Source organism: Rhinatrema bivittatum, chromosome 4, assembly GCF_901001135.1.
Source record: "Rhinatrema bivittatum chromosome 4, aRhiBiv1.1, whole genome shotgun sequence".
NCBI lineage: Eukaryota > Metazoa > Chordata > Amphibia > Gymnophiona > Rhinatrematidae > Rhinatrema > Rhinatrema bivittatum.
In genome coordinates this window covers 133453069-133480910 of record NC_042618.1, presented here as the reverse complement: position 1 = coordinate 133480910, position 27842 = coordinate 133453069, and the positions used below count along the sequence as shown (strand labels likewise).

Here is a 27842-nt window from a genome sequence, read left to right as displayed (position 1 = left end):
CATAGCTATGTTGAATAAGTTGAAAATCGCGATGCGTTGCGCATCATCACTTTTTTAAGTTTAAAAAAAAAATAAGTTGCGTTTTACATATGCGTTCAAAACGAATGCAAACCCCTACCGAATACTACTTCTGCCAGGAAGTCACTGCTGCCTACAACACCAGGGAGTTACCATCTCTCTCTCAGAGCTTTCCCTGGAACCAGGTACTCGCTCCTCGAGGGCCTACTTCATTCCAGCCTCTGGGCTGCTTCAAGAGACTATTGTGTGAGTGCTACCATCAAGGTTCTGTTCCTGAACTCTGCATACTCTGCCTACTCACTATCAGGTCGATACAGTCGGAGCGCACTGTCAGCCTGCTCTGGACGCGTGTTTTCCCTTACCCCTTATTCAGTAAGGGGAGGAAAACACGCGGCCCACCCGCAGCACCTAATAGCGCCCTCAACATTCAAATGCATGTTGATGGCCCTATTAGGTATGCGCGCGGGATCCAGTAAGTAAAATGTGCAGCCAAGCCGCACATTTTACTCTAAGAAATTAATTTCTTCCGGCGCCAGGAAAGTGCACAGAAAAGCAGTAAAAACTGCTTTTCTGTGCACCCTCCGACTTAATATCATAGCGATATTAAGTCGGAGGTCCCCAAAAGTAAAAAAAAAGTAAAAAATAAAAAATAAAAAATTTGAATTCGGCCCGCGGCTGTCGGGCCGAAAACCGGACGCTCAATTTTGCCGGCGTCCGGTTTCCGAGCCCGTGGCTGTCAGCGAGCTCGAGAACCGACGCCGGCAAAATTGAGCGTCGGCTGTCAAACCCGCTGACAGCCACGGGCTCGGAAACCGGACGCCGGCAAAATTGAGCGGCGGCTGTCAAACCCGCTGACAGCCGCCGCTCCTGACAAAAAGGAGGCGCTAGGGACGCGCTAGTGTCCCTAGCGCCTCCTTTTCCCCGTTTGCACCGCGTCGCCTCATTTAAATACTGGATCGCTCGCACCGGCGAAGGGCCGGTGCGTGCGCCGGGAGAGCGGGCGTTCGTCCGCTCTCCCGCGGTTTTACAGTATCGATCCGTATATTCAGTTTCTCTACAGCTCAGCCATCCTGGGATCGCTGTTCTAGTGCCTGAGGGACTACAGCCCAGCCGGGCTCTTCCAGCTCACTACTGTCACCTCTGGTGGCTCACTATACAGTTCACTAAAAGATCTAGTGTGTGTCTGTCTCCCAACTCTGAGCCTGACCAGTGGCCCCTCTCAGGATCTTCCCCCGGGGGCGTGGTCATCTGCCACCGGGCCAAGGATCCACCCACAATTATCACAAATAATGACATTAATCTATTTCCTTATAGGATTGCATGTTGCATTACAGTAGCTTTCATTATAAAGATTAAAGGTACTATTACAAAGGTTTGTTATTCATCCCATGCCTATTACCATACATGAAAAGCCATTTAAATCAAGAGCTGAGAAACCATATCATGATCATCATCTGTTCAGATCCAAAAAGATGGGGGGATGGAGTGTTCAAAGATAATATTAGGCAAGTTAGCTAGATCTCCAGAAGACTTTGTACCGTGAATAGATAGCTACGGATCAGAACAGACTCTAATGATTCATGAGTATGAATCAATATATTGCAGGTGATTTGAGTGCAGGGGTTGTACAAAGGCACAACACTATTACCATTTGTTCCCACACTCCTGAGACATCCTGGCAACAATGAGCTGATAAAGAGCTGGGATGGCCCCAAGGAACATCTGGTATATCTGGGAACATCAAAGGCCATGACATTTGGTATTTCTTATTACCTGGGAAGATCAAATGCTAAAGACTAATACCTACACCAATGAGCTGATAATAAGTTAAACCAGTGGTTCTCAACCTTTTTTTGGCCAGGACACACCTGACAGATGGTTCTCACATGCGTGACACACTGAACATGTGACCAGTCCGGGGCTAAATGTAAACATGCACTCTGCATCCACAGGAATCCCCTCAACCCCCAGCAATGAGTGCAGAGCAGATCTAGGGCATTACCCTGTACAACTCGCCATACAAAAAAGATATTCTGGTTCTGATGACATCTCAATAAAAGCAAAACAAACTCCCTTTACTACCAGGCACAATAGCCTTCCTTAAGAAAAACGTTTCGCCCGCACACGGGGCTGCCTCAGGGGCTAAAATATAAATAACAAATATAATTCACAATACAGGACATACAAGAACATGATTTAAAATCGTAATTAATTATATATACATACATATATAATGGTAACATATACAGTGAGACAACTTCCTTGAATCACATACATCTGCAACATGTAGAGGAAAAGCATAATAGTTTTTAGCTGTTACTATTTATGAATTGTATTGTATTTCTAATTTATTTATGCTTTGTAAACCGATGTGAAGGCCTGTCCGATGTGTCGGTATATAAAATCTAATAAACCATTAAACCATAAATCAAAGAGCAAACAGGTGGCAAGATATATGATTTTACCTGTATGCAGTATAGCTTATAATGTGTATGAGTTTGATCTCACACCGAACTTGTCTGCTGGTCTGTAAAAGCGTGCATGTAAAAAATAAAAAACAGTATTTAAAAATCAAAATATTGCTAATAACAAAATACTAAGTAAAAACAATTAAAAAGAAAAGTAAAGGGTGCATATTGGTGTAGTACCACTTATATTAATACTGCTAAAAAATGATTTTGGATTTTGAACTTAGTATAATTCACACGGCAATGGCATGGCATAAAATAAGGAAGTACTGACATTAGCACTTAAGTCTTAGTTTACCGCGGTGTTACTTTTTCTTTGCACAAGTATCCTTTAGTTTTTATAGAGCAAAACAGTCAGCCAATCGCGCCAACCGCTCTGCCCACCGCGGCCTGCGCCCCTCAGACTCAGCACAACCGTGACACACACCCATATATTCACATCTTATACCACCCAAAGGAGGCGCAGGCCGCGGTGGGCGGAGCGGCTGGCGTGATTAACTCAGGGGTTGGCAAACTTCTTTTTTTTAAACAGGATCACATTACTGATGCTTATCAGAACCAGGGGGGGGAGGGGGTAACAGTAGCAATTATACTGCACAGAGGACCAGAGCAGCAAACGTACCAATAAAAAGAATATTTCAAAACAGTTAAGAATAAAATAACATCAAATAGTTAAAAACTCATATAAAAATGTTCCAAACACCCATAAAATATTTCAAAACAGAGACATAAAATAATAATACCCAATAATTAAAACTAGTAAGAATTTTTAAACATTCCCCACTTTCCATACCTGGGAATTTTTGATTTCCAGATGCCCCGAGACTTTTCACAGATTAGCAGGCAGAGAGGAAGGGTGGTTGCACACACTTCTGCTCTCATTCTCTCACCCACTACCCACTCATACTCTCTTACACACATTTTCTCTCACTTCATGCACACATGCTCTCACCCACCCATACATACTCATATGCTCTCTCTCACCCACACATACAAACATAGACACTTCTCTTGCTCACTTTTCTTCCCTCTTGAAGCAGCAGCATCAGTCTCCATCTTCATCCCCCAAGGCCGACCCAACTGTGGCCTTGATGAGAGAAAGCCATGCTGCGCTGCCACTCCTAACCTAAGGTCCCGCTGGCCAAGCTTTTGATTCTAGTAACGCTGTGATGCTCTTCCTTTTCCTGCAGCCTCATCAGGCATGCTACCGATTCCAGCAGGGTTGCCCTGCTATGCTATGCTTCAGAGGGGGTCATCATTGCCAGCCACTGACACCCAGGTCAACATCAACTGTCTCTTCTCCAAGCTGAAAAGTCCTAACCTCTTTAGTCTTTCCTCATAAGGGAGCTGTTCCATTCCCCTTATCATTTTAGTCGCCCTTCTCTGTACCTTCTCCATCGCAATTATATCTTTTTTTAGATGCGGCAATCAGAATTGTACACAGTATTCAAGGTGCGGTCTCACCATGGAGTGATACAGAGGCATTATGACATTTTCCGTTTTATTCACCATTCCCTTTCTAATAATTTCCAACATTCTGTTTGCTTTTTTGACTGCCGCAGCACACTGAACCGACGATTTCAATGTGTTATCCACTATGACACCTAGATCTCTTTCCTGGGTGGTGGCTCCTAAAATGGAATCTAACATTGTGTAACTATAGCATGGGTTATTTTTCCCTATATGCATCACCTTGCACTTATCCACATTAAATTTCATCTGCCATTTTGAAGCCCAATTTTCCAGCCTCACAAGGTCTTCCTGCAATTTATAAGAAAATTATTCCTTACCTGCTAATTTTCGTTCCTGTAGTACCGTGGATCAGTCCAGACGGTGGGTTATGTCCCCCGTCCAGCAGATGGAGTCAGAACAGACTTCGAGGGACGTCACCAGTATAAGCTAGTGCACCCTCTGCTGGAGCTCAGTATCACGTATAGCAAAGCCCAAAAGACCCGAAAGGGTTTGAATCAAGTTACTTAACATAGCTTAAAACAGGAATTAATCATAGATAATAATAAACCGCCAACGAGCGGCAAGGCACCCAACTTGTAGGGAGCTGTGAAACAGAGACAAGGAATGAACTGAAGAAAACAGAAGATATCGACAGTAATCAGCCTCGAGCAGAAGCAAAAAATCCCAAAGTGGTGGGTGTCTGGACTGATCCATGGTACTACAGGAACGAAAATTAGCAGGTAAGGAATAATTTTCTTTTCCCTGTACGTACCAGGATCAGTCCAGACGGTGGGATGTACCAAAGCTTCCCTACACCGGGTGGGCCCCTGAAAGCCCTGCTCGGAGAACCTGGCCGCCAAAATGTCCCGTGGATGACGAAGGCAGGTGTAGTCGATAATGTCGTGAAAAAGTGTGCAGTGACTTCCACGTCGCTGCCCGGCAAATCTCCTGTGAGGAGACGCAGCTTGTGAGCGGGTCGAGTGAGCGATAACCCCGCGAGGCGGAGTTCGTCCTGCTCCAATGTAGGATGCTGAGATAGCTTCCTTTAGCCATCGAGCAATCGTTGTCTTTGAGGCCTGGCACCCCTTCTTCGGACCCGACCAGAGAACGAAGAGGTGATCGGAGAGACGGAAGTCATTGGTCACCTCCAAATAGTGGCGCAATGTGCGCTTGACATCCAAAAGACGGAGAGTCCGGGGCTCGCTGGGTCCAAAGGACGGAAGTTCCACTGTCTGATTCAAGTGAAAAGACGAGACTACCTTCGGGAGAAAAGATGGTACAGTGCGCAGGGAGACTCCGGAATCCGTGAATCTGAGATGAGGTTCCCTGCAGGACAACGCTTGTAGCTCCGAGATACGACGCACTGAACAGATGGCCACAAGGAAGACCGCCTTGAGAGTAAGATCCTTGAGGGTCGCCCCACATATTGGCTCGAAAGGCGCCCCTGACAAGGCTCGAAGTACAAGGTTGAGGCTCCAGGAGGGACAAGGATCCCGCACTGGAGGTCGTATGTGCTTGACCCCCTTGAGGAAACGTGCAACGTCCGGTTGTAGTAGAAGAGAACCATTCACTTGCGCAAGGGAATTCAGGGCCGCCACCTGGACTCGAAGGGAATTATATGCGAGCCCCTTATCCAGACCATCTTGAAGGAACTGCAGGATTGACTGAACCGACGCCTCCGTGGGTTGAATCCCCCGGGTAGAGCACCAGATGTCGAAAATTCTCCAGACTCGTACGTAAGCAACAGAAGTCAAAGATTTTCGGGCCCGCAGCATAGTTGAAACTACCGACTCAGGGTATCCTCTGCGTCGGAGGCTACGCCGTTCAAAAGCCATGCCGCAAGACAGAAGAGTTCGGCCTGGTCGAAATATACCGGACCCTGGTGCAGTAGATGAGGAAGATGACCTAGACGTAGCGGGCCGTCCACCGCTGGAGAAGATCCGCAAACCAAGGCCGGCGCGGCCACTCCGGGGCGACGAGAATCACAGGTCCCCGATGATCTTCTATCCTGCGGAGCGTCTTGCCCACCAAGGGCCACGGGGGAAAGAAGTAGAGCAGCCGATGAGCCGGCCACGGCAGGGCTAGGGCATCCACCCCCTCCGCGCCGTGTTCTCTCCGGCGACTGAAGAAACGTGGCGCCTTGGCGTTGGCGGCAGTTGCCATCAAGTCGAAGCGTGGTGCGCCCCATCGTTGGATCAATAGCCGCATCGCCTCGTCGGAGAGAGACCATTCGCCTGGATCCAGTTGTTGACGACTGAGGAAGTCCGCCTGGATGTTGTCCACCCCGGCGATGTGTGAGGCCGCGAACCGGACGAGATGCCTCTCCGCCCATTCCATTAGGGGGGTCGACTCAAGGGAGACATGCTTGCTTCTTGTGCCCCCTTGTCGATTGATATAGGCCACCGTGGTGGCGTTGTCTGAGAGAATCCGTACTTCTCTGTTTTGCACCAGCGGAAGAAATCGTTGTAACGCCAGACGCACCGCCCTGGTTTCCAGGCGGTTGATCGGCCACGTTGCTTCCATCGGGGACCACGTCCCCTGCGTGGCGCTTCGGTCGCAGACGGCGCCCCAGCCCACGAGGCTGGCATCGGTGGTGACCATCACCCAATTGGGTACCTCGAGAGAGACTCCACGTGCCAGATTCGCCGGGACCAACCACCAGTCCAGACTGGCTCTGGCAAATGGTGGGAGGGGAAGGATCACTTGATAGTCCTGAGACACGGGTTTCCACCTGGAGAGAAGAGACGCCTGCAGAGGACGCAGATGTGCAAATGCCCAGGGCACCATATCGATGGTGGAGGCCATCACTCCCAGCAACTGTAGATAATCCCAGGAGGTGGGTTCCGGCAACGCTGAAAAACGATAGACATGCTCTCGCAATGATTGAGCCTTGTCCGGGCGCAAGAACACATTGCCCTGGAGCGTGTCAAAGCTGGCACCCAGGAAGTCCAGGCGCTGAGAGGGCACAAGGGAGCTTTTGGAGAAGTTCACCACCCAACCCAGGGAGTGTAGGACCTGGACCACCCTGGCCACCGAGGCCTGTCCGTGGACGAAGGACTTCGCCCGAATCAACCAGTTGTCCAGATAGGGATGGACTAATATTCCCTCCCTCCTCAGGGCTGCTGCCACGACCACCATGATCTTGGTGAACGTGCGAGGTGCTGTCGCCAAGCCGAATGGAAGGGCCGTGAATTGGAAGTGCTGACCCAGGATCTTGAAGCGGAGAAAACGACGATGTGCCTGCAGGATGGGGATGTGCAGATAGGCCTCCGTCAGATCTAGGGAGGCCAGAAATTCCCCCCGGTGAATCGCCGCAATCACGGATCGCAGGGTCTCCATGCGGAACCGGCTGACTCGCAGAGACTTGTTGACTTCCTTCAGATCGAGGATGGGCCGAGAGGAGCCATCCTTCTTTGGTACGACGAAGTAGATGGAATAGTGCCCCAAGCCCACCTCGCCGTAGGGGACGGTGGAGATGGCCCCTATGCTTTGCAGCCGATCCAGGGTTTGTTGCACCGCCGCCCTCTTGAGATCCGAGCCACAGGGAGAGAAGAGGAACCGGTCCCTGGGAGGGCGGACAAATTCCAATGCGTAGCCGTGCCTTATGGTGTCCAAGACCCACTGGTCTGCGGATATCCTTACCCACTCCTCTTAGAAGTCCGCTAGCCGACCCCCTATCCTGGGAGTGGAGGAGTGGGTGCATCTGGCATCATTGGGACGACTTTGGCGGGGGGTTACCCTGCCCGGAGCCATCCCGCGCGGGTCGCCGGCCTCGAAAGGACCGGGGACAGGCCTGGGGTCTGGAGGAGCCTGCGCGGGCCCCAGACTGTCTGTAAGACCTATAGCGCCTCTGCGCTCTGGCTCTGGTCCGGCTAGAAGCAAACGCCCTGGAAGAGCGATGTCTGTCTTCAGGAAGCCGGTGTACCGCATTCTTCCCTAGCGACTTGATGAGCTGGTCCAGGTCATCTCCAAAAAGGAACTTGCCCCGGAACGGCAAGGAGCCCAAGCTCGACTTAGAAGATGCATCCGCCGCCCAATTGCGGAGCCAGAGAAGCCGTCTGGCCGCCACCACTGATACCATGGACCGCGCCTGAACTCGAAAGAGGTCATACAGAGCATCGGCCCCATAGGCTATGGCGGACTCCAAGCGGTCAGCCTGTGCGGCCTCCTCTGGAGGTAACGACTGCGAAGTGAGTAGTTGTTGGACCCACCGAAGGCTGGCCCGCTGGGCCAGTGAGGTACATATAACTGCCCGCATACCCAAGGCGAAAACTTCAAAAACTCTCTTCAGGAAGTCTTCCAGTTTGCGATCCTGTGTATCCCGGAGCGCCGTGCCGCCCGTGACCGGGATCGTCGTCCTCTTGGTGACCACCGAAACGGCCGAATCTACCTTGGGAACCTTAATGAGATCCAAGAAATCTTCTGGCAGCGGGTACAACTTTTCCATGGCCCGCGTAACCTTCAACGATGCTTCAGGAGTATCCCACTCCCTGGTGAGGAGCTGCAGGAAGGAATCATGGATGGGAAAAGCCCGAGGCCTGGGACGAAGAGCGGCGAGTACCCCTTCCTGGACGATGTGACGACTGCGGGCGCCACCGGGAGCGGCAGATCCGGAGGGGGATCAAGGTCCAGTTCCTGAAGGATTTGCTGGATCAGCTCGTTCAGTTCATCCCTCTGGAAGATACGGAGCGCCAGCGGGTCGTCCCCTTCGGATGGCAAATCCGACAGCGCAGAATCCAAAGGATCTGGGGAGGCTCCCCGTGATGTATAAGCCGCTCCCGCACCTCCCGGGGCAACCCGAGGACGAGGAAGCGGACCCGGGGCCCCTGACACCGAGCCCACCAGGTCGGGGGCGCACCAGGGTGAGCCGAGGAAACCCGAGGGGTCTTGGCCGGTGGGGGGTCTGGGAGAGAGCCCCCGGGGGACCCCCAACCCCTGCAAGTACGCACTGTGCATAAGCAGGATGAATTCAGGCGAGAAACGCGGCAAGCTGGGAGGGGGGCCCAAGGAGGGGACCTCCGATGGCTCTGGAACTGGAAATCCCCCCTCCGGGGATAAATTCGGGGGGGAGACCTCCCGAAAATCCCTCCGCTCTAATGCCGCCTCAGCTGCAGCAATGTGCTGTGAATCTAACATGGCCGCCATTTCCGCCAACGGCGGCGAAGTGGCCGGCCCGCGCCGCCCGTGCCGGGGGGAGGGGAGGAATGAAAATGAAGCGAGCGGCTGCGAGGTGCCTTCCCCACCCGGGAGACACCTCGCGCAAATCCCCTCCCGCGAAATCCGGGACCCCGGCTCACTGCAGGCCGCGCATCGGGACGGCCGCGGCATGACCAAAAATGCCGGGGTAAGGCAGAAAAAACGCCTCGGGGGGGCCTGAAGGCACTGAAAGGTGCCGCGGGGGGGGGGGGGCCGGAGGGCCTACGCAACCCGCCGAAGAAAATTCCTGCAGCGCCGAAGAGAAGCCCTGGCAGGCTAAAAAAAAACCCGCGAAATAGGCCGCTGGGCCGACTACCACCACGTGGCGAGGCCGGCACTACCGGCAGCCACGGGGTATCAGGACGCTGCTGGAACAAAGAAAAAAATCCCCTGAAAAAGAAGAAATTTACAGAGAAAACCCCTAAACTTACCAACCACAATGGAGGAAGCAAGCCGAGAAGGCAGAGAAGAAAGACACGCCTCCAAAGCTAGGGCACTTTTTTTTTTTTTTACACAAACTTTAACTTGATTCAAAATACTCAAAAACACATGACAGGAGGAAAGAGAAGAAAGTAGAAAAACCTAAAGCCCTGTCAGCCTGGGGGAGCCGTGGATCCCCCCAACTCTCATCTGCTGGAGTCAGAAAGATACTGAGCTCCAGCAGAGGGTGCACTAGCTTATACTGGTGACGACCCTCGAAGTCTGTTCTGACTCCATCTGCTGGACGAGTAGTTAAATCTGCTTGTGATTTAACTACTCTGAACAGTTTTGTATCATCCGCAAATTTGATTACCTCACTTGTCGTATTTCTTTCCAGATCATTTATAAATATATTGAAAAGTAAGGGTCCCAATAGAGATCCCTGAGGCACTCCACTGCCCACTCCCACTGAGAAAATTGTCTATTTAATCCTACTCTTTTTTTCCTGTCTTTTAGCCAGTTTGTAATCCACGAAAGGACATCGCCACCTATCTCATGACTTTTTATTTTTCCTAGAAGTCTCTCATGAGGAACTTTGTCAAATGCCTTCTGAAAATCCAAGTACACTACATCTACCGGTTCACCTTTATCCACATGTTTATTAACTCCTTCAAAAAAGTGAAGCAGATTTGTGAGGCAAGACTTGCCTTGGGTAAAGCCATGCTGACTTTTTCCGCTTTTTCGGACTCTGGTTTAAAAGATAAGTGAAACCAGCTCTCGTTACAGTTTTTAGGAAACACGTGTTTGATGTGGTGACCCGATTGAGGGATCTTCATGGGACTGTTTGTAAAGAAAAGGAAAACTAAAAATATCACTAAAAAATTAAATAAAAGCAGACCAGAAGGTCAGACAGCTTGGCTATTATTTGAAAAGTTGTGCCTACGAAGGTCCTACACAAATAGCTGAATTAATGATATTAAGATTCTACTGAGGAACATTGTGGTGTGGTTGATAGTTTTGCCTCTTTAGCACAGCCATGCTCTGAACATGGCAGATTCCTAATAGTCTGGAGAATTGCAGAGGCACTGCTTATAAAAAGTTAAACAATTCAGAGAAACACTTTAAATAAGACCAGATTAACATGTTACAGGAATTATTACTATTACAGGGCAAAAAATCATTTTATTTTCACTCTTTTTACTTTATCTGACTTGCAGAGTTGTCTTGTTGGGAGTACAAGGTTTCATAAGAATTATTTGCTTGTGGGAGACCAAGCAGTGTTTCCCAGGCTGGAGGCACAAAGTCACATTGACTCCAGCCTTTTCAAATACAAACATTTAATTATATCACAGCAAACCATATCATAGAGACTGTCTTACCTCTCGATAGTATACATTCCATACCTTCATAAAGCCTCTCATAGACAGACAGGAGCTCCTTGCTCCTGGAGATATGGAGCCTCCAGCTCCCAGCTGGGTTCACAAACATATCCTGCTCTCAGGACTCTCCCTGCCCACACAGCTCTCTCCTTCTGTGGGATTTAAAGTGGACCAGCATTGTCCTGCACAGGTTTAAAGGGGAAAAAGGGGCACTCTGCCACAGCGCTATGATAGATTTTATGTAATCCAAGATTCACATGAAAATTACTGAACCCTCTCCTCCTGATGGCAACTGCTGCAATTTGAGGATTTTCAGATGAACTGGTTAAAAAAATGGCACTGTTACAGGCTAGTCAGAGAGAAATACCAGTGCTCTAACCTTTAAAGCTGGAGAAATGGGAACCAGCAGGGAGTATCTTGCTTTAAGATAAGGCCATTTGAACTATACAAAGATTTCTCCCCTTATGGGCCTGATCTAATAAAGTGTGTGGAGCTGTGTGCATGGTTTTACTGGCAAATGTGCACATATTGTTTGTGTGCAGATTTTACTCTCCACGCAGTGAGTTTTACATGCATAAACCAGTGACTGTGTACGCAAATTAGCATGCCTGCATTTATATCCCATGTTATTGAAGGCATTACCTATTACATCCAGATACTCAAAATCTAACTCCTGTCAGAGCTGGAGCTCTGGGGCTAATGTTTCTGTGGCTGTTTTAGCCTGCAAGAAACCTATGATCCAATAACTCTGGCTACCTAAACATTCCCCCTGTCAAGGATGCACATCTGGCAACCACAAGAGAAAGAGCCTTCTCAATTGCCTCACCCAAAATGTGGAATACCCTACCTAAATTCTTAGGAATTCAACACAACCTACAAACATTCAAAAAGGACTTAAAAACAATATTGTTTCACAAGTTCCTCACTGACTTTCAACTGAACTCCCAATTGCTTACCCCATAATTCACTCCTTTTCCCTTTTCCTACTTCCCCTCCCCCTCTATCCTAATATTATCTCATTCTGGACTCAATATCCACTTTGCTAATTCTGTTTAATGGTTCAAATGTCTCTATACTACTACACATTTGTTAAGAATCTGTTTACTGTTCTTACTAATGCTCAGTTACAATATATTGTACACTTTTGTAAACCGTTATGATGGCTCAACCGAATAACGGTATATAAAACTCATCAAATAAATAAATAAATAAATATAGGGCTGAATCTGGAGTTCAAGGGGTAGGGATCCTGTACTTGGAATTTATGTGCCTAAAACAATTTCTTCAGAAATCAAGTTTCCTGCATATAAAGCATGTTTTATAATGCAACAAAAATGCTTTGGGGCGGATTTTAAAAGGCGCGCGAATAGCCTACTTTTGTTTGCGCTCCAGGGGCAAACAAAAGTACACTGGATTTTAGTAGATACGCGCGGAGCCACGCGTATCTGCTAAAAACCTGGATTGGCGCGCGCAAGGCTATGGATTTTGTATAGCCGGCGTGCGCCGAGCCGCGCAGCCTACCCCCGTTCCCTCCGAGGCCGCTCCGAAATCGGAGCGGCCTCGGAGGGAACTTTCCTTTGCCCTCCCCTCACCTTCCCCTCCCTTCCCCTACCTAACCCACCCGCCCGGCCCTGTCTAAACCCCCCCCTTACCTTTGTCGGGGGATTTACGCCTCCCTCCGGGAGGCGTAAATCCCCGCGCGCAAGCGGGCCTCCTGCGCGCCGGGCCGCGACCTGGGGGCGGGTACGGAGGGCGCGGCCACGCCCCCGGACCGCCCTGGGCCGTAGCCACGCCCTCGTACCCGCCCCCAAAACGCTGCCGACACGCCCCCGAAACGCCCCCCTCTGAGAACCCCGGGACTTACGCGAGTCCCGGGGCTCTGCGCGCGCCGGGAGGCCTATGTAAAATAGGCTTCCCGGCGCGCAGGGCCCTGCTCGTGTAAATCCGCCCGGTTTTGGGCGGATTTACGCGAGCAGGGCTCTGAAAATCCGCCCCTTTGTGCACAAATTGGATTTTGTGTGTATAAATTGTACTTTTTGTAAACTAAGCATATTTTCTGCACATATTTGAGGCTTAGCTTGCTTTATTAAAAAAAAATCCCACTGCATTAGTACACCATTAGCTTACTGCATCGAGCATTACATTTTTTTGGTGGGTCTGTTAAACTGTGTGCTGAATTTCAGAACACAGTTTAAACAGACAGCAATTACATCAGCCCCTAAATGAGCATGGGAAGAAACAAAGGGGCTATACACGCAGATGTATAAATATAATTAATGGTAATAGTTTTGCTCTATTAACAGTATTTATTTATTAACATTTGATATTCTATCTTTTCTGAAACACAAGCCGTTAAGCCCGTTAAAACGGGCTACATCCCTCTGTCTCTCACCTCCCCCTCATTCTCTCTCCCCTCACTCTTCACCACCCCCTACCTCCCTCCCTCTCACCCACTCAGTCCCTCCCTCCCACTCAGTCTCACTCCCTCCCCCCTCCCTCTCAGTCCCACTCCCTCCCCCTCTCCCTCAGTCCCACTCCCTCTCTCTGTCCCACTCTCTCAGTCCCACTCTCTCCCTCCCTCTCTCTCCCTCCCTCAGTCCCCCCTCTCACTCAGTCCCACTCCCTCTCTCTCCTCCCCTCTCACTCAGTCCCTCCCTCTCTCTGTCAGGCCCTCCCTCTCTCTCTTCTCCCTCGCTGCCGCCGCCGCCGCTGCCACCCGCCGCTGCCACCCGACGCCGCCGCCGCCGCTGCTGCTGCCACCCGACGCCGCCGCCGCCACTACCACCGGACGCCGCCGCCGCCTCCCGATGCCGCCGCCACTGGACGCCGCTGTCACTGGACGCCGCCATTTTTTTTCTTTTTTTCTGGCTCAGACCGACGTGCTCGCCCGCACATGCGCGGTAGAGCTGGTCTCTACTGCGCATTTGCGGCACGTCGGTCATCCTTCGTTTATTAGGTAGGATGATCTCAATGCAGGTTACAATAAATAGATGAACAGTACCCTTAACTTTTTTTTTTAATAACATTTCTTTATTGCAATTTTAACTTTACATGAACATTTAACGCAAACATTTACTGAAATACCCTTAACTTTTACAGTGTGGGATACTGATATGCAGACATAAGGGAAAAAAAAGCACAGGACTGTTTTTATGGGCAAGTCCATAAGCACAGCACATTAAGAGCATTGTCTGAATTTTCAAGAAAGCTCATCACTCATTAAAAATGTTACTAGCAGACATTTTTTATGAGTTATCATAAGGCTTAGGGCTAAATGCATGGAATGGCAGTTACTACCCTTAAGAGAAACATGGGGGTAGCCTGCATGGTAGAAACAACCACCATTTGACATGTGCACATTGCTGAATAAAAATTATAAAAAAAAAAATATATGCTTACTGGGCAGACTGGATGGACTATGTTACTTTTCTGCAGTCATTACTGTTCCTATATATTAGAATAGCTTACAGTCAAATCAGAATTTGCAACTGATATAGCATTGGGATCCAGCAGAGAAAAAAAAACGTTTGTGAAAAGTTGCAAGACCAGTTGTGTCCTTGTTATGTATAAAAGGGGCCCTCACTGAGGGTTGAAGAAGTTGGGCTGAAGATTTGAATCTTAGGGAAAGGCCTGGTACATAGTCAAAAGATCAGAAAAAATATTAGCGTGACTTTTGGATTTGTGTGAAGTTTGCATCAATTAGAAGGAACTATAGACTAAGTAATTTTGAGATGATTATACCAATTTTCAATCAATATCAGATCAATGTAGTGGTCACCCAATATAGACACAGTTAATTTGTTCCTGTATATAATATGTAACATAGTCAAGGCGGTGCCCCCCTCCCCTTTTCTGTGTTTTTGCTTAACATTTGGAGAACAGCAGCACCCATATAACCCAAACTAGCTCTATGCTTCAGTGTCTTTGGAATCAGTAAGCCACTATGACATACTTATGCTTCACGGTCCCATGGCAACCGCAAGCCCATAGCCACCAGTCAAAGAGAATGTGTTTATTCTGTCATCTTGAGCTCAAGAACTGAACACCGCTTCACCCGTGGACCCACCACTCAGAGCGGCTCCCGATGGAGTTACTCTCATCTTCTTCGCCCCGAGTCTTATATCAATGCCCGAGTCCTTCCTTCCACAACCGGCTTCGGACAGCTTCCCCGCTCCTTTCCTCCCCTCCCCGACAGCGTTCCAGTACATTTCACATCACAGTATGTAGTTTTAAAATAAAAAATATCTGCAAGAAAGATGATTAGATATTTCTTAAAATCCTCAAGTTATTTTAACTGAGTCCAACGCTGTTTCTCTACGGCCAAGAGAATCCCCAGTGCACCACATCTGAGCCAGCAATGCGCACAACTCTCATGGAGCACGCGCAGCCCTGCATTCTGAAGGACCGGAAGCAGCGGCAGCTGTCAGAGAGCATGCGCTGCAGAAAAAAAATGCCTATATGTTTCTAAAGCAACCCAATTTGGCGGGAAAACCGCCTACGTAGCAACACTGTAGTGACAGACGTTCCAAGCAATGGCGGGTCGCAGTAGGGCGGGTGATAGCCAATGGGGAACCAGGTGAGGGGCGGTGCTGGTGTAGTTGAGTATTATGGAGAAACGGGGAAGCTTGGCGCAGGCGGGTGGTGTAGTTTAGGGCTTGAGTTTCGTCTACTAAGATAAATCTAAATTTTTTTGCTTTATTTTTTATAAAGTTTGCTTTTGTTTTTCATGCAATATAAGGGACAAATCTTTGCTTGAAGAAAAAACAAACCTGCACTGGCTAGCAAACAGGACTGTGCAATAGGTGATACAGCGAGCTTTTGGAAGATCGACTTACGCCCTAAGTCGACTTATTTTAAGTAAACAAGTTAACTGACTTTGTAGGAAATATATTACAAGATATACAGCAGTATATTTGAGATGTTTGTTTTTTTTATTTTAATTTTATTTAATAGATGTGTTACCTGTTAATGTAAAGAAAACAAAGCCCATAGCAGCTTACAAAATATAAAAATAAGAAATACTTTAGAAACTATCAAACAAGACCAGCTAACAGACATCCTATTTGTATGGTAGTGGGATCATGAATACTTGCAAACATGTTATTTTACTAATTGATTAGTAAAATAACATCTGGGAGATCCCAGATCTCCCAGATGTCCAGAATTGTATTTAATTGATGAGGTGACATTAACGTTTTAAAGTTTTTAAGATCTGCCCATATGGTCTTCAAAGAAACATAAAAACGTGATGGCAGAAAAGGATTGCTTGGTATATCTAGTCTGCCCAACTAATTTAGCTAATTTCTTAAATGTGAGGGGGCAGCTGTATTTATCCTTTATATTGGAGTCCTGTGCCTGCATCGCTTTGATATATCTATCTGTAAAATCAAACTGTAAACCACAAAGATGTACCATGACCAACTGAAGAATGAATTTAGGGTTGGGTCTTTTTCAGAACAAGAGATGAGGCTGTAATGAAAAGTGCAAACCTTTTTATTAAAAACAGAAAGCTAAAAATACATTTTGATAAGTAAAAATGAGGTCTTGGGCTAATTAAATTTTAGTAAAAGAATTGATCTGTATGGTTAAGCTAGTGAAACCAGCTCCTGAGGTCACCTTGCTGGCCTGAGGAAAATGCTGTTAAGATGGGTTCATCTGTATATGTCAGGGGTCGGGAACCCATGGCTCGCGAGCCAGATATGGCTCTTTTGAGGGCTGCATCTGGCTCGCAGACAGTCGCCACACTTTCCCACTGACCCAGCTGCTCCCCGGTCCTCCTCCGCCCGGGCTTAAAATGCTGTCAGCCCGGGCGGAACGCGGCAGGACAGCTGGAGTCAGCGGCACTGGTATGCTCTCTTCGCCCCCCCCCCCCCTCGCGGCCCGGAAGAGGAAGTGAAGAGTATCGGGTGCCTGCGCGGCAAGAAGAGGCCACGCTAGTGCGCTCGGCATCGGCCCGAAGAAAAGAAGACTGCAGCGCGGCTCGGAGGAAAATGAAGAGGTTCAGCCGCTGCCGATGGGACTCCGCCTCCGCGAGGGCTGAAAATGAAGAGGTTAGCGTTGGGAGGAGGCTGCTGCTGCCGCGAGTTCCCGGGGTGGGGGTGGGGGAGAGAGAGAGTGAATGAGCGAGCAAGCTGTGTTTGCTCGCTCATTCACTCTCTCTCACCCCCACCCCGGGAACTCGCGGCAGCAGCAGCCTCCTCCCAACGCTAACCTCTTCATTTTCAGCCCTCGCGGAGGCGGAGTCCCATCGGCAGCGGCTGAACCTCTTCATTTTCCTCCGAGCCGCGCTGCAGTCTTCTTTTCTTCGGGCCGATGCCGAGCGCACTAGCGTGGCCTCTTCTTGCCGCGCAGGCACCCGATACTCTTCACTTCCTCTTCCGGGCCGCGAGGGGGGGCCTGTGTGTGTGTGAGATTGTATGTATGTGAATGATTGAGAGCCTGTACATGTGAAAGAGAGTGTCTGTGATTGAGAGCCTGCCTGTGAGAGAGAGAGCATGAATGTAAGTTTACAATTGAGAACCTGTATGTGTAAGTTTGTGATTGAAAACCTGTTTGTGTGAAAGAGTATGTGTGTATGATTGAGATCCTTTGTGTCTGAGAGAAATCATGTGTATGTATGATTAAGAGCCTGTGTGTATAAGTAAGAGAGAGATCATGTGTGTCTGTGTGTGATTGAGAGCTGGTTTAGGTGATGGAGCATGTGAGTATGTGATTGAGAGCCTGTGTTTAAATGAGAGAGAGAGACCATGTGTGTCTGTGTGTGATTGAGAGCTGATTTAGGTGAGGGAGCATGTGAGTATGTGATTGAGAGCCTGTGTGTAAATGAGAGAAAGAGAGGACATGTTTGTAAGCATGTGAATGAGTCTGTGTGTGAGAGAAAAAGACAGCATGTATTTATGTGATTGAAAGCCTGTGTGTGTGTGTAAGCGTGAAAAGATAGACAGCATGTGTGTAAATGTGTAATTAAGAGCCTATATAAGTGAGTGAGAAAAAACGTGTATATGTGAGTACTGAGAGCATGTGTGTATAGGTGTGTCATTGAGAGCCAGTGTGAGAGAGAGCGCTGGTATGTGACTGAGAGAGGAGAAAGTTCCAAGCAAACCACCCCACCTCCTGCTAATTCAGAACAATCTCAGGACACCTGGATATCAAACGTTCCCAGGTATGCAGAGCAAAAAAATGTTTGTATCCTTATTATTTTTCATTACTGGGTCTTTGTGTCTGCTATTTTGAAATATTTTGTTAGTATCTGGAAATGTTTTATATGTGTTTTTAATTATTGGATATTCCACTCATTAGCTGTTTCGAAATATGTTCTTTTTGTTAGTACAGTTTTACTGCTGATGATTTTATATTTCTTGATTTGTTTTATAAGGATGGGTGATGTTTCTTTTTTCCTTTGTTACACTGCATACAGAGACTCTGGCTTGTTGCAGTTTCCAATTCATTTTTTTCTGTATGCTTCTTGTTATGCGTTTTGGTCTCTTTATTCTATGTTAGGTGAGGGACAGCACGTGATTCAGGTGAGGTTTTCTGCTGGTGTGTAGTTTCTGTGTAGGACTCTATAGCAGCCTGACTTGGTCCGTTTTCCTAATAGGAGATGTATTGGTGTCTTAAGGCCTGGTGTAATATTTTCAGAGACTTATTGTACTTTAAAAGTGTGATCTTACATAAAATGCACACATTTACTTATATTTAGTTTTAAACATATTGTATGGCTCTCATGGAATTACATTTTAAAATATGTGGCGTTTATGGCTCTCTCAGCCAAAAAGGTTCCTGACCCTTGGTATATGTTATACTAGCCATTAAGCCCGTAACAACGGGCTACATTTAAAAAAAAATTTCGGCCCATTTCCTTCCCACTTCCTCCCCCCCGCCTCACGTCTCCCTCCCCCTCCCCCCACTCTCTCCTCCCTCCCACCTCTATTCTCCCTCTCCTCCCTCCCTCTCTCCTCCCCTCCCCTCACTCTCTCCCCTCCCAGCTCATCTACAACCGGCAGACAGGGGGTGTCCCTTGCGCGCGCCGCCTCTACTGCTCCTCCCGGCCTCGTGCGCACGCGCCGCCGTTGCTCCTGCCGCTCCCGCTCCTAAGGAGCAAATAAAAAATCAATGTAAGCAGGATGTCAGTCAGCATTCGGTACTTCACTGACAGCTGCTCTCTCGCAACACAATTTGAGCGGGAAATTGGTAAGTGCACTGTGGTCTGCACATGCGCAGCACCTAACTCACAGCTCCTCTCTCCAAACATAAATCCAGCGTTCTTTTTTTCCCTTTCCTCTGAAGAGTTTACTGTGCTGTTGCCAGAGCTTGAAAAGTTCCCACATCTGTTGTATGTTTGAGAGTGACGACAACACAGCGTTTCTCTCCCCCCTCCCCTGTGGAAGAAGGGAACTGTTGTGACAGGCTAAGTGTGAAATGCATGGGATGCTGTTGGACTCTCCCTCCGGGCAGACTCTACCCTGCTGAACCTGTAAAATGCAGAGGGCGAGAGATGGCGCAATGGGGAACTGCCTCTCTTCATACTGCCCTCCCTCTGTACTGTGGCTTCGCACTCATCCCAAATCCCTCCCCCCTTCCCCGGCGGCGAAGGGAGGTGCTATTTCTGGGAGTGCCGGCTCGTTTGGGTTTTTTTTTCCTGCACTTGCCGTTCATGTGCGCTTCTTGGGGGATGGGCTGGGGGTTTGCAAAGGAAGCTGTGTATTGCTCGGGGCTTACCTCAGATGACATGATTGGTGAAGTGGCAGAGCTTATGCTGCAGTGTGTGTGCCAGATGCGTTGTCTTTCTTTGCTGGTCTGACTTGTTGGAAGGATCTCTGTGCCTTCCAGAGTCAAATTTCTTCCGTGCATGCCCCGGCTGTCCTAGCTCCCTCCCCCCTTCCCCAGCGTCGGAGGGGAAGGCTCTCTGCAAGTCACAGATCTTCTGTGCATGCCCCGGCTGTCCTAGCTCCCTCCCCCCCCTTCCCCAGCGTCAGAGGGGAAGGCTCTCTCTGCAAGTCACAGAGAACTTCCGTGCATGCCCCGGCTGTCCTAGCTCCCTCCCCCCTTCCCCAGCATCGTCGGAAGGGAAGGCAGGCTCTGCAAGGCACAGAGATCTTCCGTACCTGCGCCGGCCGTCCCAGCTCCCTCCCACCTTACCCGGCATCGGAGCAATCAGCACTTCCATCGGAAGGGAGCCCAGACCATCCACGCATGCGCAGCCCGTCGGTCCCAGCCGCTCTCTACTGCGCAACGTCGGTCCGGGCTCCCTTATAGGTATGATCATTTGCTTACACCAGTTGCTTGCTAGATGAGACCAGCTATTTATTTAGGAAAGTAGGATTTTTGATGATAAACGGAGAAACTTGCTTTTGTTGTTGGCTGCATTCAATCTTAATTGCTTGTGTCATACAGTGATTTTGATGGTTAGATAGATAGTATGTGTGTCTTTCTAAATCCACTGTAACTAATTCCTGTATCTAAATAGAATGGTTTCTAGTGTACAGAATGTACCAGGTACACTGAGAGCTGAATGTTTAGAAAAGATTAGAGATCGTGTGCACATAATAGTTTTAAACATATAATAGATTTTGATTGTGGGCTAGCGTTGCTGTCACCCACAAGTGCTAAAGCCACAAGTTTGCTGTGGAACTACCTGCCTTCAGTAATAGTCAATGGAGAATAAAACTACTTTATTTAGGCAAAACCTTATATTTTTAATTGTGCTGACGCTACAAAGATCACAGTGAAGAAACTGTTAGAAATGAAACAATATCAACAAAAAAAAGTTCCAGTCATCTGAGATATCGTCATTGCCAAATATCAATGTGCTTTTCAGGTTTTTATTTATTTTGAGATTTGTGTAGTACTCTAAGCCAATTACATATACTAGGTAAAGAGCCCCTTCCCCCAAAGAACTTACAGTATAAGGTGCCAATGTACTAAAGTGCGGTAATGTTTTTACAAATATTAACACATTTAAAGTAGTTAGAGCATACAAAGCTAGATTTAGTTTTTGCACAATAACAAAACTGTTGACGTGTACATTAACTTGCAGTAGTTTTAATGTGAAGTCTATTCTAATAAGGTAATGAGATGCAAAAAGGCTAATTTCCTATTAGCGCAAGTATAGGTCCAAACTGTTTCGCAGGTGCATTAATGCAAAAATCTTTATACCCCAAACAGGTGTAATTTGCAAGATAATGTTCATAGATAAAGTACATGTGTACTTTAGCGTCTGCCTCATTTGCTTGTCATTAATATCAGTTGTTAATACACATGATAAACATGTTAATGGTTGATCTTAGCAAACTTTGACGGGTTGACTGTTGACTTGTAAGTGAGTATCTGAGACAATGGAAGATAATGTGCTATACTAAGGAGTATAATGGGAGAAGCATTTCTTAAACTCTAATTCCTGCTTCCCAGTCCTTTTATTTATAACCACTAGACCACCGCTTGCAAATGGAAGGACATAGCTCCCAAGTATTATACAAAAGAAAATATAAAACAAGGATTGCTTTCTTCTGAGAAAGGTGTTAAAATGATGAGAAATAACTAACATAAATATTTAAACAGAGAGCTTTGCTATATGTTCATGAAAAATATTTAGGTAAGATCATTAAATTTACAAGATATTGTCTTTTGAATATGTGAAAAAACAACATGCAAGTACCGTAGCCATTAAACAGCCATTTATTTATTAGACCGGTCATGCTTCTTGTACATTTTTTCGTCATCAGAATGGCCTGTGAGCCAAGTATGCGGCAAAACTCTTTTTTAGAAGTACTAAAGGAATACCTAATTCAGTGTTAGAAAATTTATAATACAGTTTGACCTTGGATAGGTAAAAACACTGAGCTGGAAGACCTAACAGTATTTTTATTTATTTGATTTATATTCCTCTTGTTGTCACTTCAAAGCAGATTACATTCAGATGCTATAGGTATTTCTCTATCCCCAGAGGGCTCAGTAGAACCAGAGGGCCCAGAGTTTCAAGTTTTCCTTTGGCATTTTTTGAATCAGAAGCCAAAAAGATAAGGATTCCGTGTGGCGAGAGAGAAATAGAGCACTGGTATAACCTTGGTAACTTTACTGCACAAGGATAACATGCGTGGAACAGCAGAAAGTACTGGGATAATTATGGTAGCTTATTGAACAGTGGTAACCTGCATGGAGCTGCAGGTAAAACCCTAAACACCTGACTGGGCAGATTATATGGGCCATTTTGTTTTTTATCTGCCATTATTTATATGTTACTGTAAGATTTTTGGATGCCTCAATTTATGAACCTTAGGGTGACCATTAAATTCCAGAGGCAAGTTGATCCTTCCCTAGTGTTACCCCATTGCATGCATGCTCTGATTTTTCTTAAGAAAAATAGGCTTACATCTGCATGCATGCAGTGGAGGTGACATCAGGACTTGATCCTTATTTCTTTTTATATGTAGTTTTATAATTGTCCTAACCATGACTCCTGCTTTCCTTGGAACATATAGGCTAGTAAATTTTAGCAAGATTGTAAAATACTGTTTATATAAACTTTACTGTGTTTCTTCATTTATATTTATTTACAATTGATGTGGCAACAAGTTCCCAAGCATCCTTTGCCAGCAAAAAAAAAAAAAAAAGGGAGGTAATATTACCCTTGTATAAGTCATTGGTGAGATCTCTCTTGAGATACTGTGTACAATTCTGGAGACCACAACTTCAAAAGGATATAAACAGAATGTAGTCAATCCAGAGAGTGGCTACTAAAATGGTCAGTGGTCTTCGTTCTAAAGCATATGGGGATAGACTTAAAGATCTAAACATGTATACCTTAGAGCAGTGCTTCTCAGCCTTTTTCCCCATTGTGACACACCTGACTGACCGTGCTCACATGTGTGACACACAGCTTATTACAATTCATGACAGAAAAAAAAAATAAAGCTCCAGTATTATTTTTATTGTTAAGAATGACACAAGGGAAAGATATGTACTCTCTCAGAACAGAAATTATATAAATAAGTAAACATCCCATACCAGAGTAGTTAAATCACAAGCGGATTGTGATAAATTGCGGGAAGACCTTGTGAGACTGAAAAATTGGGCATCCAAATGGCAGATGAAATTTAATGTGGATAAGTGCAAGGTGATGCATATAGGGAAAAATAACCCATACTATAGTTACACAATGTTAGGTTCTGTTTTAGGAGCCACCACCCAGGAAAGAGATCTAGGCATCATAGTGGATAATACATTGAAATCATCGTTTCAGTGTGCTGTGGCAGTCAAAAAAGCAAACAGAATGTTAGGAATTATTAGAAAGGTAATGGTGACTAAAACTGAAAATGTCATAATGCCTCTGTATCGCTCCAGGGTGAGACTGCACCTTCAATACTGTGTACAATTATGGTTGCCACATCTCAGAAAAGATATAGTTGTGATGGAGAAGGTACAGAGAAGGGCTACCAAAATGATAAAGGGATAGAACAGTTCCCCTATGAGGAAAGACTAAAGAGGTTAGGACTGTTCAGCTTGGAGAAGAGACAGCTGAGGGGGGGATATGATAGAGGTGTTTAAAATCATGAAAGGTCTAGAACGGGTAAAAGTGAATCAGTTATTTACTTTTTCGGATAATAGAAGTACTAGGGGGCACTCCATGAAGTTAGCATGTAGCACATTTTAACTAATCGGAGAAAGTTGTTTTTCACTCAACGCACAATTAAACTCTGGAATTTATTGCCAGGGGATGTGGTTAGTGCAGTTAGTGTAGATGGGTTTAAAAAAGGTTTGGATAAGTTCTTGGAGGAGAAGTCCATTACCTGCTATTAATTAAGTTGACTTAGAAAATAGCCACTGCTATTACTTGCATCAGTAGCATGGGGTAGACTTAGTTTTTGGATACTTGCCAGGTTCTTGTGGCCTGGATTGGCCACTTTTGGAAACAGGATGCTGAGCTTGATGGACCCTTGGTCTAACCCAGAATGGCATGTTCTTATGTACCAAAACGCCAGTTTCCAGCACTCAAACAGTAACCACCTTACCTAAGAAAAGGCAACACTGATATTACACCAGGCCTTAAGACATCAATACACCTATTAGGAAAATGGAACAAGCCAGGCTGCTATAGAGCCCTACACAGAAACTACATGTCAGCAGAATACGTCACCTCAGTCTCATGTGCAGACTCTCACCTATCAAAGAATAAAGAGACCATACAGCATAAATAGAAACATGCAGACAAAAACTGAACTGGAAACCACAACAAGCCAGAGCGACGATGCAGTGTAACAGGAAAAAGAGAAACTTCACGAGTCCTCAAAACAAATCAAGAAATATAAAATCAATAGCAGTAAAACCATACCAACAAAAAAAAAAACAGATTTCAAAATAGCTGATGAATGGAATATCCAATAATTAAAAACTCATATAAAAAATTTCTAGATAACAATAAAATATTTCAAAATAATAGACACACAGACTCAATTAAAAAAAAAATAAGGATAAAAAATGCTTTGCTCTGCATACCTGGGAACCTTTGATATCCAGGTGCCCTGAGATTGTTTTGAATTTTCAGGAGGAAGGATGGTTTGCTTGCAACTTTCTCCTCTCTCAGTCACACACAAGCTCTCTCAAACTGGCTCTCAATCACACACATATACACATACTTTTTCTCTCTCACTTATATAGGCTCTTAATCACACATTTACATACATGCTGTCTTTTCATACTTAAGCACACACAAGCTTTCATTCACACACTTGCACACGTTCTCAATCACATGTTTACATGCTCTCTCACCTACACCGGCTCTCTTTCACACACAGACACACATGCTCTCTCTCTTATACACACAGGGGCGGATTTTAAGAGCCCTGCTCGCCGGTGAGCCTATTTTACATAGGCCTACTGGCGCGCGCAGAGCCCCGGGACTCGAGTAAGTCCCGGGGTTTTCGGAGGGGGGCGTGTCGGGGGCGGGACAGAGTGCAGCGCCGTTTCGGGGGCGGGCCCGGGGGCATGGTTACGGCCCGGGGCGGTCCGGGGGCGTGGTCGCGGCCCGGCGCGCTAGCGGCCCGCTGGTGTGCGGGGATTTACGCCTCCCTCCGGGAGGCGTAAATCCCCCAACAAAGGTAAGGATGGGGTTTAGACAGGGCCGGGCGGGTGGGTTAGGTAGGGGAAGGGAGGGGAAGGTGAGGGGAGGGCAAAAGAAAGTTCCCTCCGAGGCCGCTCCGATTTCGGAGCGGCCTTGGAGGGAACAGGGGTAGGCTGCGCGGCTCGGCGCGCGCCGGCTATACGTAATTGATAGCCTTGCGCGCGCCGATCCAGGATTTTAGCGGATACGCGTGGCTCCGCGCGTATCTACTAAAATCCCGCGTACTTTTGCTTGCGCCTGATGCGCCAGCAAAAGTACGCCTATTCGCGCGGTCTGAAAATCTACCCCACAGTATGTTACTCATACTTACACATGATCTCTCTCAAGTACACATACAGGTTCTCAATCATACCCTTAAATTCATGCTATCTCAATCGCGCACACACATACTCTTTCACACAAACAGGTTTTCAATCGCCCATTACATACATGCTGTCTCACATGCACACGATCTCAAACAAATATGCTTTCTCGCTCACTCCCCCCCCCCCCCCCCCCCCACCGAACTAGTGACAGCAGCAGCCTCTTCCATTTCCTGCCTTAGCAGCAGCAGCAGCCTCCCCCCACTTCCAGCCCTCGAGGAAGGACTCCCATCTGCCGCAGGGGTTGATGTTGCTCCTCTTTTGCTCCACGCCGCGCTGCTCTTCCTCAGACTGCATCTCTTCTTTGGGCCGATGATGCATGCACTAGCATGGTCTCTTCTTCCTGTGTGCACAGCCGCTGCACGCCACTTCCTCTTCCAGGCCGTGGGGGGCAAGAAGAAGAGACCATGCTGGTGCTGCTGACTCCAGCTCTCCTGCCGCATTCCGCCTGAGCTATCCGCATTTTAAACCTGGGCGGAGGGTTTTATTTTATTTATTTATTTAAAAATGTTTTGTATAGCGCTTTTACAAACTATGTTTAATCAAAACGGTTTACATAAAGCATTTCTAGAAAATTAAAAAATTAATTTGAATAACACCAAAAGAAACTGAAAAAATACAAAATAATTATAAAATACAAAAAATGTATTATCAAAAAAAAATTACTAAATATAACATAAAAATATAAGATGCCATGTAAATACATGTAGGAATTGAATTGTTAAGTGAACTTGAAAACTGGAATTGATTATTTGGTAGTTATGGATTTAAAGGCAATTTGAAATAGGTAAGTTTTTAAGGATTTTTTGAATTGAGTCAAGTTAGGTAGGGATCTTAGTGAGTCTAGTAGTGTATTCCAAAGAATTGGACCAGTGACTGAAAACGCTCTTTCTATTTTACAGGGGGAGCAGCTGGGTTAGCGGGGGGACCAGGAAGTGTGGCAACATATCTGCATGTACTTGGTGACACACCAGTTGAGAACCCCTATTATAGGGGAGATATGATAGACATTCAAATATCTCAAAGGTTTCCAATTACAAGAGGTGAGCCTTTTTCAATAAAAAGGAAACTCTAGAACAAGGGGTCATGAGTTCATGAGTTGAGGTTGGAAGAGGGGTAGACTCAGGAGTAATCTTAGGAAATACTTCTTTATGAAGCAGGGTGGTGGATGCGTGGAACAGCTTCCCAGTGGAACTGGTAGAGACAAAAACAGTACTGAATTCAAGAAAGCATGGGGAATCTCTAGGGAAGTGATGGTAATTTTAATGGTAAATTGACTGGATGAATGGGCAGACTGGATGGGCCATACAATCTTTTTCTATTGTCATGTTTCTATGTGTGTGTTTGCTGTACATGGATTTGGTACCTAGCCATTCATATAGTGAAAAAAAAATAGAATCTCTGCTAAATAGAATAATATAATTAGTAGAAATGAACCCATTAATGCTTAGTTTATTTAAACAAAAAAAAAACCAACTTGATAGCTTCAAACTGTCTTGGGTCAGTAGCAATTGAAAGCCAATGCCATATAAAAGCTGTTTGGTGGCCTATATGAAAAGAGTTGGTTGTCTAAGTTCAATTCACGCTGAAAACTACCAGCAGAATTTGGTACTAAGTAATTGGCACCCTTGATGCAATCTCAGCAGAGGTGCTGCACAGACATGGGAGACTGAATTAGTCTTTTACTCTAGAGGTGTAGGCTCTTTGGCAACACAGTGCAGGAAAGTTTTTATTGATGTTTCCTGTGCTTAATTATTATATAGAAAGGGAAGACTATAGTTTCCATTTCTATGAATCCAGCACCTTACACAAGCATTAAATTAGGAAAAAAAAATTTTCATTTGAAAAAAGAACTCTGAGCTTTTAACCTCTTTTCCTAAGTGTTATGGAAAAAGGTAAAGAGTTTAACTCTGGGTTTCTAAATTTAGTGCTTTGTAAAGGTTTTAACACCCTTTTACATTTTTTTCACATTCTGCTGTCTAAAAAATACAAACCAGAATTCATTAAAATAGTAGTTTGTTTCACTGATCTATGCAACATATGCTACACTTTCATCATGAAATAGACATATTCCAAAAGTAATTACTATAAGAAAAAAAAAGCATCTGTCAAGGATATCCGCTATCCCTGCTTTTATATTTGACAGTTGAACCATTAGCATTTAAGATTAAGGCATCATCGGATATATAAGGACTTAAGCTAAGATCTACTGAATATCGTATTTGTTTATTTGCAGATGATATGCTTTTATTCTTGGGTAATCCTAAACAGGCACTGCATTTTGTTTTAGATTTATTTGGTATCTTTGGTAGCTTTGCTGGGTTAAAATTAAAATTTTCCAAATATGCGTTCGCTGTTATAGATGTTACTCGTACAACTTGGGAGGGTGACTTTCTTTTAAGTTGGGCAAATAAACTAAGTTACCTGGGGA

General features: G+C 46.2%; 1 protein-coding gene across 2 annotated transcripts in view; it reads left to right on the top strand.

Annotated features, from left to right (window-relative positions):
* The first annotated feature begins 19033 nt into the window (after nucleotides 1-19033).
* MPP5 (membrane palmitoylated protein 5) overlaps nucleotides 19034-27842 on the top strand; it is a 246730-nt gene continuing 237921 nt past the window's right edge. The window contains exon 1 of one of the 2 annotated variants that reach the window (XM_029598870.1): nucleotides 19034-19123. The gene's annotated coding sequence lies outside the window, so the exon portion shown is untranslated. Of the gene's footprint in view, nucleotides 19124-20093; nucleotides 20189-27842 lie in introns of those variants that run through there. The other variant, XM_029598868.1, reaches the window with a different exon arrangement.